Consider the following 15,731-nt stretch of genomic DNA (forward strand, 5'->3'; position numbering starts at 1 on the left):
ATATATATATATGTATATATGCATATATATATATATATGTGTGTACATATATATATATATATATATATATATATATATATATATATATATATATATATATATATATGCATATATGTGTGTGTGTTGTTTTTCAATCATTCTCTTTAATACTTTCACCATTTGAAGTAGCCATTTTTGTTGCCTTGTATTTAAATTATATTGAGAAGTGATCTGACAGTTTTCAAGCTTTATTAAATCAATTAGGTATTGAAGAATACTCATTTTATCTTGCAGTTCACACTTTATTCTCTCTATATTGGTGCATTCACGCAACCTTGTACTACTTATTCTGAGCCCACCGTGTGCAGAAATAAACTGCCAAACTGCCATGTCAGTACACTTCACCAACATACATCGATGTCATCCAGCTATAACAGGAAATTGACGCACAAAGACACACACACTATCTTTCCTTTGTCTATTTGTATGTCTCTTTTCTGCCGTTGTGTCCCTATGATTACCTCCACCTCAGCATCTGACATACAGATACATTCTTACCTTACATGAGTTCACACACAAATATACACACACATAATCACGTGTACACACATCCCATTTTATCATTGTTACTGACGACTAATGCTTCACTGTCATCAAATCTACTTTGCCTTCACATTTTGTGACATATCTCAATATTTACTTTGTCTTTGCTCTGCGATTGAATGTCTCGATCTCTTGAGAAATTACTCAATAAAACCTGCAAATTACCAACCAAAGTCTCAGCTTCAGTGAGCATTAATCACTCCTTCAGCCCATGCCATCCACAGAAATAGACAGTCCTCAAAATAGCCATTCCTAAACGCAACCCAACGACATCCAAAATACATCCCATCTACATCCTATGCCACCTACAAATAACTCCGAACAAGCCTGGATAATCCCAATCATAAATACAACCAATCTAAATTAGAAGCATAGAATTCGAGAAGCAAACCTAGTTAAACTTCTCTTTAAAAGGTTTCCGTAAATCCCAAATATAAAAACGAAAATCATCACAGATATATTTAATCTCAATCGTATACTGGAAATCATGATAGCCGCAGACATATATATATATATATATATATATATATATATATATATATATATATATATTGTATGTGTAACGTAATTGTTTAGTAAAAAGCCATTGGTTTCATATCTAGCGTGAACTAGACATTTCTTCAGTTTTTCTAAACATTAACCATTCTCTGCAAAGAATGTTTTTTAAACACAAGAACGCCGGTGATAGCTCAAGAAATATTCCTCAGTTGTCTTCCCTCGCTTGGTAGCTAGGTTTTACTAATGTTGAAGTAAATATTTCCGAAAATGTGGACAACTCCCCATAGCTTCCGTCTTTGTGTTCAGGTAGCCTCCTGGCTCATGTGAGTTCATGAAGATTATATATCTTTCTGCCATACACAATTTACACCATCTTGTTCCATTCCGATAGGGTTCACAAGTTTCCAGTAATTTCCACCTGATGTTAAAGGGTGTATGATCGTCTTTTAGGCGCCATACGTATGCTGCGAGTATCGTTGTGTTGCGTTTCTCCGGGACCCTGAAAGAAGATCTGTTGGTTGTTAAGGCCTTAGTGTGTGTCTCTGTGTTGGCATTGATGTTACTGATAGTTGTGCTGCTCCTGTTTGAGGCTACCTTTGCTTGGTACACTGTAGCCTCTGTCTTACATCGGCCGTCCACTGGGTATTTATTTCTAATCCTGCATGAACAACCTGCCTCTGTCCGTAGTTTAGGAGTGCTAAGTAATTTTTTCTTAACATTGGGTGCACAACTGAAAGAGATTCTTAAATTATGTCTGTTAAAGGTCTTTCTATATTTGTGTGATCGTGTGAAATGCTTATCAACCAACCTAAGAAAAATCTTACCTATGCATGTCCGGACGTTTAGGGAAAAGGGAGAGTGAACCATAAGTTTTGCAGTGGCGTTTCCTTTTATGGTTATTCAATCCTGGTATATATTCTATATTCTCTTTGAACCCGCTGCCCGCTAGCGCCTAATTGTAAGCGAGAGCCGCTGCGTCGAAAATATCTTTATTTGAAGATAAGATCGAAATCCGTCTACTGATACCTTTTATTAGGATTTTGAACACTATGGGTGGGTGGCAGGAGGGTGTATTAATGTACGATAGCCTGTGTATATATATGTGTGTGTGTGTGTGTGTGTGTGTGTGTGTGTGTGTGTGTGTGTGTGTGTGTGTGTGTGTACATACATATATATATATATATATATATATATAGAGAGAGAGAGAGAGAGAGAAATACTACTTTTACTTGTTTTAGTCATTGGATGGCGACCATGCTGGGCTACCGTCTTGTGCAGTTTAGTCGAACAACTTGAGCCCTGTACTTATTTTAAAGCATTCTGTCTGATATTTATGTTGAACCGCTAAATTACGGGAGCGCAAACAAAACAGCACTTGTCAAAAGGTGGTGGGAGACAAGCATAACGCAAACACAAACACGCTGAAGCAGCGAAGAAACATTAATAACAAATAGTCATTAGTTAAATGTAGCAAAGTTAAAACTTAGTATTCATTCAAAACGTAAAGTTTTGCGTTATCAAAACTCTAAGCGCATGTACGGTATTTTCTGGCGTATAAGTCGACGTAGTAATATATACTGTAAACATGTAGTGTAAACATTCAAACGCCGTCATTATATTTCCAGATACTATTGCATTTCACATGAAATTTTTGATTCTCCAAAGTCGTCTGGGTGTATGAGTCGACCTACCTCTTTGTATATAAATTAAGCCCTAGAAAATTCGACATATATAAAGGAAAATACGGTATGTTAAGAAATCCCTTAGTCATCACAATCAAGCGTATATGATCCAGTAACTTGCAAAAGGCTTACCCTAATTGTTCTTGGTGTTCACGTAGTTGCAAGCAAATTTAGACACTCGTGTGACGCTCCCACATCTGATACAGCGGAACATCGAGGATATAACGACAGGCGTGAGAGCGGGAGAATGAGGGAGCTAAACCATCAAGCGGTTGGGAGCAACGTGAAATGTAATGCTTCGTTCAAGATCACAATACTCTACGTTGTCAAGAAATTGAACCACCTCCTTTAAAGTGATTAGCCCAACATCCTAAAGGATATGGGCGTATGGTCATTTAATGCCCATACTCAACCAATCTGGTTATTGCCATATAATATAAACAGGTTATTTTTATTTATTTATTTATTTGTATACGTATAAACACAAGCACGTACACACACACATGTATATATCAAAAAAGGGATTGAAAAACATTTAAAATTGTTTTCCACCATTACAGATGTTTCATTTGCTCCTACGAATTACAAAGTTGCCCATGTAAGAGAAATGTGTAACATAACTCCTGTTAGAAATTCTTCAGACAGAGAAAGAAAAAAAATGTTACTCTGCAAAAAATATTTCCCAGAATTTTCGAATCCTATGCATACCTCACGCAAATAATACATCTGCATGCTGATTTTATATCCCGGAATAAGCAAATGTGCTTCAAAAAGACCCAGCTTGGATTTAAACCCCATCTACATTATATGTATGTACTAGTTGGCCCCGGGCTGTCAAAGATAACGGCTAATTGTAGCATTTTATATATAAATATGAATGGTAAATCAAATTAATTCACTTGTCAATGTTATCTAGTTGTTGTCTTTTGAGATGTGACATCGATCATCGTTTGTTACTGAAAGAACTCTGGTTCACACATACAAACATTCACATACTTCCCTTGTACACGCACACACATACACACATATGCGCACACAGAGGTGAAACGCTGTTTGATTTTTCTTTTCAGCGTTGAGTTCATCATTCCACTTCTATTGCACACACACACACACACTCACACACACATATTCACATACCTCCCTTTTACATACACACATATACTCACACAGAGTTGAAACGTTCCCACTACTAGTTTGCCATCACCCCTTCCTTCCTTATTCATCTATCACCTCTTCCTTTTTCATTCATATGTTGTGACGGAGAAAAACTCAAGAGTGTTATTACAGTAGAAGATGTATGCATGTATGTATGTATGTATGTATGTATGTACGTATGTATGTATGCATGATTGTACGTATGTTTGAACTATACATTCATATATATATATATATACATAAATATATACGTGTGTGCATGTGTGTATGTATGTAGCATGGCTTTGACGTAGAGCCATGTTTGAAACGCCACTTCCACATCTATTTTTCCATCTAAAACTTACACTGAGCATCAATGTAATATACTCATTGTGCACGTCTAATTAATTGGCTGATGTTGCTTTTTCCTCTTTGTTATTTTTGATTTGCCCATGTATATATATATATATGTATATATATATATATATATATATATATATACATATATATAGACATATATATATATATATATATATATATATATATATATATATATATATATATATATATATATATATATATATATATATACATATACATATATACACATATATATATTCATATATATACATATACATATATATATATATATATATATATATATATATATATATATATATATATATATATATATATATATATATATATATATATATGCATGTATATGTATGCATGTATGTATATAAATACATATATATATACATGTGTGTGTATATATATAAATAAAGCATTCAGTGCGCTTATATTTCGAACCTAAGTTATTTTATTTGTCGTAATTTAACTTAACTGGGTTTATAATGAACTTCTGACCCAAGTTTACAACCATCATCCAATATACTATGGCCAATATTCGCTCTATGGAAAAGATAACTATTCTAGCTGAAAATTAGCTTGACCAATATTAGCCAAATCTTCATACATTTACAGTAGATGAACATAAAGATTTGGCCATGCATAAAACCAATTCTTATCACTATTGTAGCACGCCATGGGATAGCAATGATTTCCAGTATGTTCAAACGTAGAAATACCAAATATTGCACCGAACATTGCCAGGCTCGGTAAGAATTATTTGAAAATGTTAGCAAATCATAGATATTACATTTCATACCAACAATGATCTGGAAAATAAATAATAGCTGATTAAAAATACTCAATAGATAAAAATAGTGGGAAGCACTGGAAATGTATTGCAACGCTGTTATACATATATTCTGGAACGGATAAAATATGTTATATGTGTATGTATGCAATGTACCTATACGCACAGATACATATATAGATATATACAGATACTGAGGTATAAGCGTACATGCAAAGCAAGGCACACAAATAAACACACGTATGCAAATATATGCAAGTACGTGTATGTATGTTTAATATGAATATCATATTAATGCGATTACATATTCATAAATACAAACATACGTAAAAAGATTGTTATAACACAGATGTGTTCTTAAAAATGTATATTTGTGTGTGTGTGTTTGTATATGCGCGTGTGTATGTATATGCACGTGTGTGTGTGTGTGTGTGTGTGTGTGTGTGTGTGTGTGTGCATTATGGGCAACTCGTAGTAAATCAGAACTGAATTTAATTCAAATATCACAAAGTCAGTGAATGGTTTAGCTCGAAGCAAATGTTATAAATAACAGCATGCAAATACTCTGTGTGTGTGTGTGTGTGTGTGTGTGTGTGTGCGTGTGTGTGTGTGAGTGTGTGTGTGTGTGTGTGCGTGTGTATACATGTTTGTGTGTGTATTCGCAACTCGGAGTATACCATAAGAACTGAATTAAATTTAAATAGCACAAGCTCAATAAATGAGTTAACTCGAAGTGGATAAAATTATAAATAATAGCATGCAAATACAGGCTAAGATTCGACACTTTTCCTCCAATGGTTTTTCAACCCAGCATTTGTACTCTATTGATTATAGCTTTATCTACTTCTAGTTAAACCGTTCCTAAAAACAGAAGTTGTACTTTTTAATCCATTATATTTGCTTAGATAACACTAGCACCGTTGTTTAGATTCATTAATAAATATCACACATTTCAGACGTACACACTTACATACGCACACATCCACACGTCAAAGTCACTAGCCCCTATCCACACGCACGCGCACCTTCCTACCTCTCCTCTCTAACTATCTTTGTCCAGCCAGTCGCCATGATTGACCGCTAACTCCAAAAGATTTTTATTCACTCTGTTTATTTCCTCATGTTCCTTTCTATTGAAAAATATAGCTAATCGTCAGATCGTAAGTAGAACAATAATTAGATATATATATCTCAACCAACAATAAATACCACATGAATTAATATGAAATACTTATTTTATAAAGATAGAACAATTATAAAAATATCAAAATATCAAAATAATAACCATTCAATAATCCTCCCTTCATCCATTATAATAACATGTATATTATATACAAAAAACAGCTTACATAAATTATCATTGTTTTAAATTATCATTGTTTTAAATATAATTTGAACGAATTGAGTTTGAATTACGGAAAAATATGTATAAGTACTGTTTTTATTTTGCTAAACATTTTCTACTATTTGAAAATAATATGTATTCTTGTTTTTTTATATTATTCATTTGGTTCTTTAAAGATTATTTTTAATAGATAACTTATTTAACACTAAATTATTTAGAAGTTATAGTTTCATTTCAACATAATATTAAAACTTCGATTTGAATAGTGTTGATATATTTTCGATTATTTTTGATTAATAATTAGTCTTTATTGTTTATAATATCGTTAAAGGTTTTTTTTATTAAAACTTTGTATATATATATATAAAGTTTAATCTTTTATTCTTAATAATTTTTTTCTTTCCTAATTTTTTCATTCATAACTTTTTCATTCATAATTTTTTCATTCATATTGTTATTTTTACGTTTGTAGAAATAAATATTATTGTATTTTTCTATTATTCAATTGATTTTTTATGATAATTAAATAAACGTTTTTGATTTTAAATAGTATAGCTTTAACTATTACACCGGTTAAATATGTACTAATTTTATCGTCATTATTATTTTAAACTTAAACTTAGTTCAAATTATATTTGAAACAATGATAATTTAAAACAAGGATAATTTATGTAAGTTGTTTTTTGTATATAATATACATGTTATTATAATGGATGACGGGAGGATTATTGAATGGTTATTATTTTGATATTTTGATATTTTTAATAATTTTTCTATCTTTATAAAATAAGTATTTCATATTAATTCATTTGGTACTTATTGTTGGTTGAGATATATATATCTAATTATTATTGTTCTACTTACGATCTGACGATTAGCTATATTTTTGAATAGAATTTATTTTCGATAATTTCAATTGATTTTAATCGATTTAAATTTCCTTTCTATTTGAAAATTAGTTATGAAACACGTGTAATCATTTTATTATCTTTATCTTATGATATTTACTTTGCTTTATATTATACTCATTTATTGTGCTTTTAATTGTTAATTTTTCTATATGTGATAGTGGATTTTCATCGATGAGTTCTTGAAATTTGGTTATTTTCCCTAAAACTATATATTTTATATATATTTTATCTATAAAGCTCAATTAAATTTAAATTTTTTATAAATTGATTTTAATTGAGTTTTTAACTGTAATTTTGGATTTTGTCCCTAATATTATATATATATATATATATATATATATATATATATATATATATACACACACACACACTAGCAGAAATACTCGGCCTTGCCTGGGATAAAGAGAATAATGAAATTTAAAAACGCCGTCTAGGTTTCGCAGTTCTCAACTATTAATAACAGAGATACCAATTTTCTACGTTAATAACTCTCCAATCCATACTAGCATAGACCATAGACATTAAGTGAAATGTTGAAAGAAAGTTTTCAACTCATACCTACAGCTTCTAGACCCGAATTACAAATTTACGTTTATACCAATGTAATTGGAACACTTAGTTTTGTATGTAAATGCTTAACTGTCTGTGGATAAGCTTGGATTTTCAGAAAAAGAAATCAACCAACTGATTCGCACATTACAAATACAATCTGTAAGCGGAACAGTAAAATTATGCAAAATTTTTCTCAGGTTTAAAATGTGACATCGTTTTCGTTATCTACTTTCCAAAGATGGAGCTTTGTATCTTTGTTAGAAGCAGCTCTTTCTTCAGAGGAAGATTTTAAATGATTAAATAAAGATGAAACATCCAGCATACGCACGTACTTTCAAACATACATGCATATATTTGTGCATATATACATACTCACAGATAGATAGATAGATAGATAGATAGATAGATAGATAGATAGATAGATAGATAGATAGATAGATAGAATTATCAAAGCTTCGTATTTAGAATATCAAATTATATATTTTTAATCTACAATGTGAGATTTTCACTTCAGTCAACATTCTTTGTCAGTGAGACCATTCATTTCGAATATAACAAAACGAAACAAACAAAAGTGTAATTGACGAAAAGGAACAATAAAATTAAGCAATGCGAAAGTAATATCCCGGAAGTAAGTCCTCGGTGGAATATTGGCCCATGCATTTCTATCAGAGTTGAGATGATTCCGGTGAGGAACAATTAGCAGCGACAGCCAGAAAGCTTTCTTCATTACATAGGGTTACTTATAGCAAAACAAATTTATTAACATGAATTAAAACTAGTCAGATCCTGAACTCGGTCCAGCGAATGGAAATTAATGATGAAGACAAGCATTCTAAATATTAGTCTCAAATTTTAGCCACAATGCCAGCAGGTTCGGGTGAGGGGTAAATCAGTTGACCCCAGGGCTCAACTGAGACTTATTTTATCGACCCTGAAAGGATGAATAGCAAATCAACCTCGGCAGGATTTTATCTCAGAACATAAAGAGAGACGAAATGCCGCGAAGCATTTTTCCCGGCGTGCTAATGATACTGCAAGCTTCCCGCTATAACCGTTCTAAATATTAACTTCAGATTTTGGCAGAAGGCCAGCAAGTTCGGATGAGGGGGTAAGTCGATTACATCGACCCCAGGGCTCAACTAGTACTTATTATATCGACCCTGAAAGGATCAAAGTCAAAGTCGACCCCGGCGGAATTTGATCTCAGGACGTAAAGACGAACGAAAATGCTGCTACGCATTGTGTCCGGCGTGCTGTTGACTCTGCTAGCTTAAGCATTCTAAATATTGTAGTTGAGAAAGACGAATGTTCTTTGATTATCTTTCAAAGAAACCATATGTAAAGAAAAGAAAGGTCATAGAAGTAAAAAAAAATATCATAAAACAATAAAGGGAAAGACATTGTGGAAAAAGGTGGAAAGTAATTCTAAAAATATATTGCTTACAGTTTCCATGTATTAAACTATATTTTCCTTACTGTTTCAAAATATTTCAAACATCATAATAATCGTGGTTTGTGAAACATTGACCTTTGTAAGAAACATTTCCTTTTTGCAAGCTGATCTTTATATCTTACAAGGATAGTTTCTTTATTATCATTACTTTTGTTCTGGCTCAGGTTCGGCCTAATTCCTGGTAGGACTTATGTGGATAGCAGGTTACTGCCTATTACCTTTGGCATCCACAAGTTTTCAACAGTCATTCAAGTGAATAGAACTCTCCTGATAATCCTTGTTGTCCCTAAGAGACAAACTGTCTATTGTAGCTCTATCGGACATTCTATTTCAATCTCCTTCAGCCATTTGTCTATATTTTGGCTTATTGTTCCAAACGCGCCTATTATTATACGCACAAATTTACTGTTTGCATGCTTCAAATTCTTCTTATTTCAAACTTTAAGGGATTGTATTTTGTTTGATTCCTCGTTCTTTGCAATCTGGAATTAAAGGAGCATGATGGGTCGATAAGTAAGCAATTTCGTTTTTCCTTATCTACAATTGTTATCTCTGGTTTACTATTTCCGAATTTATTATTATAATTATTATTTATTATTATTATTATTATTATTATTATTATTATTATTATTATTATTATTATTATTATTATTATTATTATTATTATTATTATTATTATTGTTCAGTAGTTTTATTTTTATAACGTTCTTTCACTTCACTACCGAGCGCCTTGCGTATGTGCTGTGGTTTGCTGTGATGCTCTTATGGTTACTGTATTGAAAGTGTTTTGCGTAGGATATGTGCAGTGCCCAGTAGTGCAATTTTCTGTATGTTATATATATTTTTAAGTCCTGGTGTTTTTGTTATGTATTTGTCTGAATATGTTTTTATTATACTTAAGGCACCTACTATGATAGGAATTGTTTCTGTTTTTAGATTCCACATTCGAGCTACCTCTATTTCCAGGTCTTTGTATTTTGAAATTTTTCCATTTCTTTTAGGGAAACGTTGTCATCTGCTGGTATTGATACATCAATTAGAAAGCATTTTTTTATATTATTATTTTTTTTATTATTATTATTATTTTATGTTTGACTTTTGTTTTGCATTTGTACAAGATGGATCCAAGTCTCACCCAGAGACCTCAAGAGACAACAAGTTAGAAGTTCATGTAGGTGTTATGCCTAGGGTACCATATATTTGGATTTGTACAGTTTTGTTCAAGTGAATGTTTAAGAAACCATAAGAAAATTATGTTTGCTTTAAAATTTGAGATCACATAGACAGTATTTTACGTAGGATATGGGCAGTTCCCATGAGCACTATCTTTTGGACTTCAGCCATTTTGGGGTTTCCTGGTATCTGAGCTAGGTAGTAATCAGCCCGTTTCGCTGTCATTCCCAGGGCACCTATGACAATAGGTATTGTTTTCGTCTTCAGATTCCACATTTTGCTAATTTCTATTTCAAGATCTTTATATTTGCTCAGTTTTTGGTAGGTCTTGACAGATACGTTTATATCAATTGGGACAGTCATATCAATGAGGAGGCATGATTTTTGTCTGAAGTCTTTCAGTATGATGTCTGGCCTATTTGCGTCTATCTTTCTGTCAGTTTGAATGGTGAAGTTCCAGAGGAGTGCAATGTGATCATTTTCAAGTACTGGGGGTGGTTTGTGTTCCCACCAGTTTTTATCATGGGGCAAGTCCAGGTTTTTGTATATTACCCAGTGAATATATTGTGCAGCTCTATCATGCCTGTTGAGATACTCTGTAGGCGCAAGCAGACTGCACATGGAGACAACATGATCGATGGTCTCATTTTGTTGTTGGCATATACGACATAATGGGGAGCTGCCGTTCTTTAATATGTTGGCCTGGTAGTTCTTTGTAGGTAGGCATTGATCTTGGGCTGCTATGATAAACCCCTCTGTTTCTGATTTCAAGCCAGAGGCCATTAACCATTGGTGGGTAAGGGCTTTGTCAATATCTGCATTATTCGCTCTCTTTGGGTATTTGCCATTGAGAGGTTTTCCATGCCATTTTTCAGTCATAATAGCTAAGGCAGCAATTTTAGCACGGGTTTTCAAGCGCTTAGCTTTTTCTGTAGGTGTTTCTAGTTCGTCTAATTCTTGAATTTGTTGCAATTGGAATTCACTTAGATATTCCTTTGCCTGTTTTGTTACTGAGTAAGATGCTTTCTTGCTTTCATATTTTAAGACAAGTTTTAGCATCCAGTCCTCAGAGTTTTTCATATAGGTGTCTAGGCCAATTGTGGCTACCTTCATTGATAATGCCAGCTGTAGTAGTCCTCTATTATTATTATTATTATTATTATTATTATTATTATTATTATTATTATTATTATTATTATTATTATTATTATTATTATTATTATTATTATTATTATTATTATTATTATTATTATTATTATTATTATTATTATTATTATTATTATTATTATTATTATTATTATTATTATTATCAAGGCGGCGAGCTGGCAGGATTGTTAGCACGCTGGAGGAAATGCATAGCGGTATTTTGCCCGTCTATACGTTCTGAGTTCAAATTCCACCGAGATCCACATTGCTTTTTCATCCTTTCGGGGTCGTTAAATTAAGTACCAGTGAAAAACTGGCATAGATGTAATCGAGTAGTCCCATCCCACGAAATTTGAAGCCTTATGCCTAAAATAGAAAGGATTTTTATTATCATTATTATTATTATTATTATTATTATTATTATTATTATTGAGTAAGAGAGAAGTGCATGCCATCAAAGTGACACTGGGCTAGAATATACGAAGTCCAGTATACCCATTATGACTACCCGTCTGATAAGGGTACACCAGGAACATGCATCACAACCACATGTTTGCCACATAGTTATCTCATATCAAGATAAACAGCGCATGACCTTGCAGTTGGGGCCCAGTTAAAATTTTATTCAACTTGAGTAACCCATCCAGCTCAAAAGGTCTCTGAATAAGGGTTGTTTAAGGATGTTGAACGAAACACCCATGTTTCCAGGGCTGAACTATCCAAATCCCAAATAATTCCTCTCAACACATGGCTATGATGCTCCCCCACTACTTCTGCTCATGATCAGAGATGCACATATCGTCAGCCACTAAGGCACATGCTCAACTGGTTAAGGTCAAACAACTGACAAGCAAATCTGTGGTATTGAGCAGAATATTTGCTGTAGCTAATCTTTGCACTGGGGTTGACGTATTCGATTTAATCTCTTTGTCTGTCCTTGTTTGTCCCCCCTATGTTTAGCCCCCTGTGGTCAGTAAAGAAAAAAAATTATTATTATTATTATTATTATTATTATTATTATTATTATTATTATTATTATTATGTTGTTGTCTTTTTTTCTTTCTTCAAATTTTCTTCCATTTCTCGCCGAGTGCTTTCCGTACACCTAGGGCAGAGAAGCCCATTGTTTACATTCCCAGTTTACACATGCAAATTCACAGGTAAAATATGTATGTAAAAAGAATTAATAAATAAATTCATGAATGGATGTTGTTTTCACAGCGATAATACTCTTCTTCTTTTTCTTCTTCTTCTTCTTCTTCTTCTTCTTCTTCTTCTTCTTCTTCTTCTTCTTCTTCTTCTTCTTATTATTATTATTATTATTATTATTATTATTATTATTATTATTATTATTATTATCATTATCATAATCATTAGCATTATCATTATACAAGGTGGAGAGATGGCAGAATCGTTATCATGCCGGACAAAATGCTTCGCGGCATTTCATCCATATTTACGTTCTGAGTTCAAATTCCGCTGAGATCTACTTTGCCTTTCATCCTTTCGGGGTTGATAAGTACCAGTTGAGCCCTGGGGTCGATTTAATCGATCTATCTCCTCACCTGAACTAGCTGGCCTTGTACGATGTTAATGACTCCCCACCCATCAGGAGAGCTGTCCTTGTGCCAGACTTAGACATGATTATTGGTAGTAGTAGTAGTAGTAGTAGTAGTAGTAGTAGTAGTAGTAGTAGTAGTAGTAGTAGTAGTAGTAGTAGTGTAGTTGTTGTTGTTGTTGTATTAACGTAATGTTGCTGATATTGTTTTGTTTACATTTGATCCTGTTGCGATCGACACTAGCTCTCGATTTTTACCACTATTACATCTACTACTACTACTACTACTACTACTATTACTACATGTGCTGCTCCCACTTCTGCTGCTGCTGCTGCTACTGCTACTACTACTACTACTACTACTACTAGTACTACTACTACTACTACTACTGCTGCTGCTGCTGCTGTTGCTGCTGCTGCTGCTACTAATACCATTGCTGCTGCTACTGTTGTTACTGTTATTAGTACTGCTGCTACAATGACTATTGGTGCCACTGTTGCTGTTTCTACTAATACTGTTGCTACTGTTGCTACTATTATTACTACTACTACCGCTGCTACTATGACTACTGCTGCTGCTGTTACTGTTGCTGCTGCTGCTGCTACTACACTACTACTACTACTACTACTACTACTACTACTACAACTACTACTGCTACTGCTGCTGCTGTTGTTGGTGCTATTGTCGCAGCTGCTATGACTACGTCATATTTTTCTCGTTTTTCGTTTTACATCCACATTGAAAACAAGGGTTTAGCTACTGCCATTCCAGCTGATCGCCCATCATAATGGGTAACACGGGTTTACACATCCCCACAATTGTATCAAAACATTATAAGGAAAATTGTATCGGAGAAAACCCTATCCCGCCTCCGTACACTCCAAACTGAAGACATTCGGATTTGAATTTGTTCCGTTTTGAGAGACTAATCAACTGAGCCACAGGAAGTGAAGGGAAGCAGTATTATTGACCAACCAGTCAATGTGTCGTCTATGATGAGGCGGAGTGTCCAGGCGGCGTGAGGATATGGCTGAACTGTCTCCTCTCCAAGACACATTCACACTCCCTCATACAGAAACACACATACACACACAATTATTATGAGTCACGTGATACAGTGTTCGCTCTTCATCTGCCACAGAGATTAACTTACTTGTATCCGACGAAACAAACAGAATGAACACCGGACTCAATAAATATCTTTCACATAGAGAAACTATGGAACAAATAAAGAAAAAAAAATGAAGACTCGAGACAAGAGAACACGAGGAAAAGAAACGAAACAATTAACAAGGAAAAAAATGACAGAAGAAATATAAAAAAAATACTTCAGAAATGAACGAAAAACAAGATTAGGTAATCAGTGAAGCATGCATCGGCTCAGTGAATGACATGATCCATCTGGTGGATGATGTGGTGCTACTGTCGTTAAAAACGGTTCGAGCGTAGAGAATAAGAATTAAAAACAAGTGTGGTCAGTCAGTCAGTAGGTTTTGGAATATGGAAACGTAAGAACACATTTTGCGTCTCTGTATAATTATAAAATACAGAGTAGCAGATATAGGCTTTCTTATTTTCAGATTTTGTGACAGTTATATAAACTTCCTTGATAACATGGGAGGGACCGAAGTATGTGATACCATAACGAAGTAAATAGCATCATATCGCAAACCATGTTTTGTAGAATATTTATGATAAAATATATGACACCATTGAAATAAACGTGTTACAAGCAGAAATAGCCATGTAGTTAGGATGTCTGCATTTCAATTGATTCTGGTTTCGACTACGTTAAGGAACACCCAGGAGACAGTCTTGTAGTAGAGGTGGCCATTAGGAATTTCTTCCTGAATAGAATTCGCTTGAGAGAGGCTGCAGAAACTCGTTCTTTAGGCTCCACATTATGCATAACTGTCTATCTAGTTATCTGTCAGGCTGTCTGTCTACCTATCATTCTATCATCTATCCATCAGTTTTTTAATAATAATAATAATAATAATAACAACAACAATGATAATAAATGCCCTGATGCAGTACTAGGTAGTGGCTCTCATGAAAGCCCTGATGCAGTACCGGACAGTGGCCTTCAAAGTTTTTGGTCTTAACAAATTGAAAGTGTTTTCATGTACATCGTTTTGTCTTGGTATAAAAGATGGGCTACGGCAAATATTCTAATCAATAGCACAGATTTGCTTGTCAGTTGCTTGACCTTAACCAGTTGAGCATGTCCTTTAATGGCTGACGATATGTGTATCTCTGATCACGCGTAGAAGTAGTGGTGGAGCATCATAGCCATGTAGTGACAGAAATTCTTTGGGGTTTGAAAAATTAACCCCTGGAAACATGGGTACTTTGTTCATCATCTTTAAAACAAACCTTATTCATGGACCTTTTCAGCGGGTGAGCTACTCGACCTGAAGAAACGTCTAACTGTACCCCACTTTTTTATCTTGGTGAGATAACTATGTCGCGCACATATGGTTGTGATGCATGCGCCTGGTGTACTCTTATCAGACGGGTAGTCATGATGG

This window comes from Octopus bimaculoides, chromosome 10 (genome assembly GCF_046866305.1).
Source record: "Octopus bimaculoides isolate indiv1 chromosome 10, ASM4686630v1, whole genome shotgun sequence".
Lineage (NCBI taxonomy): Eukaryota > Metazoa > Mollusca > Cephalopoda > Octopoda > Octopodidae > Octopus > Octopus bimaculoides.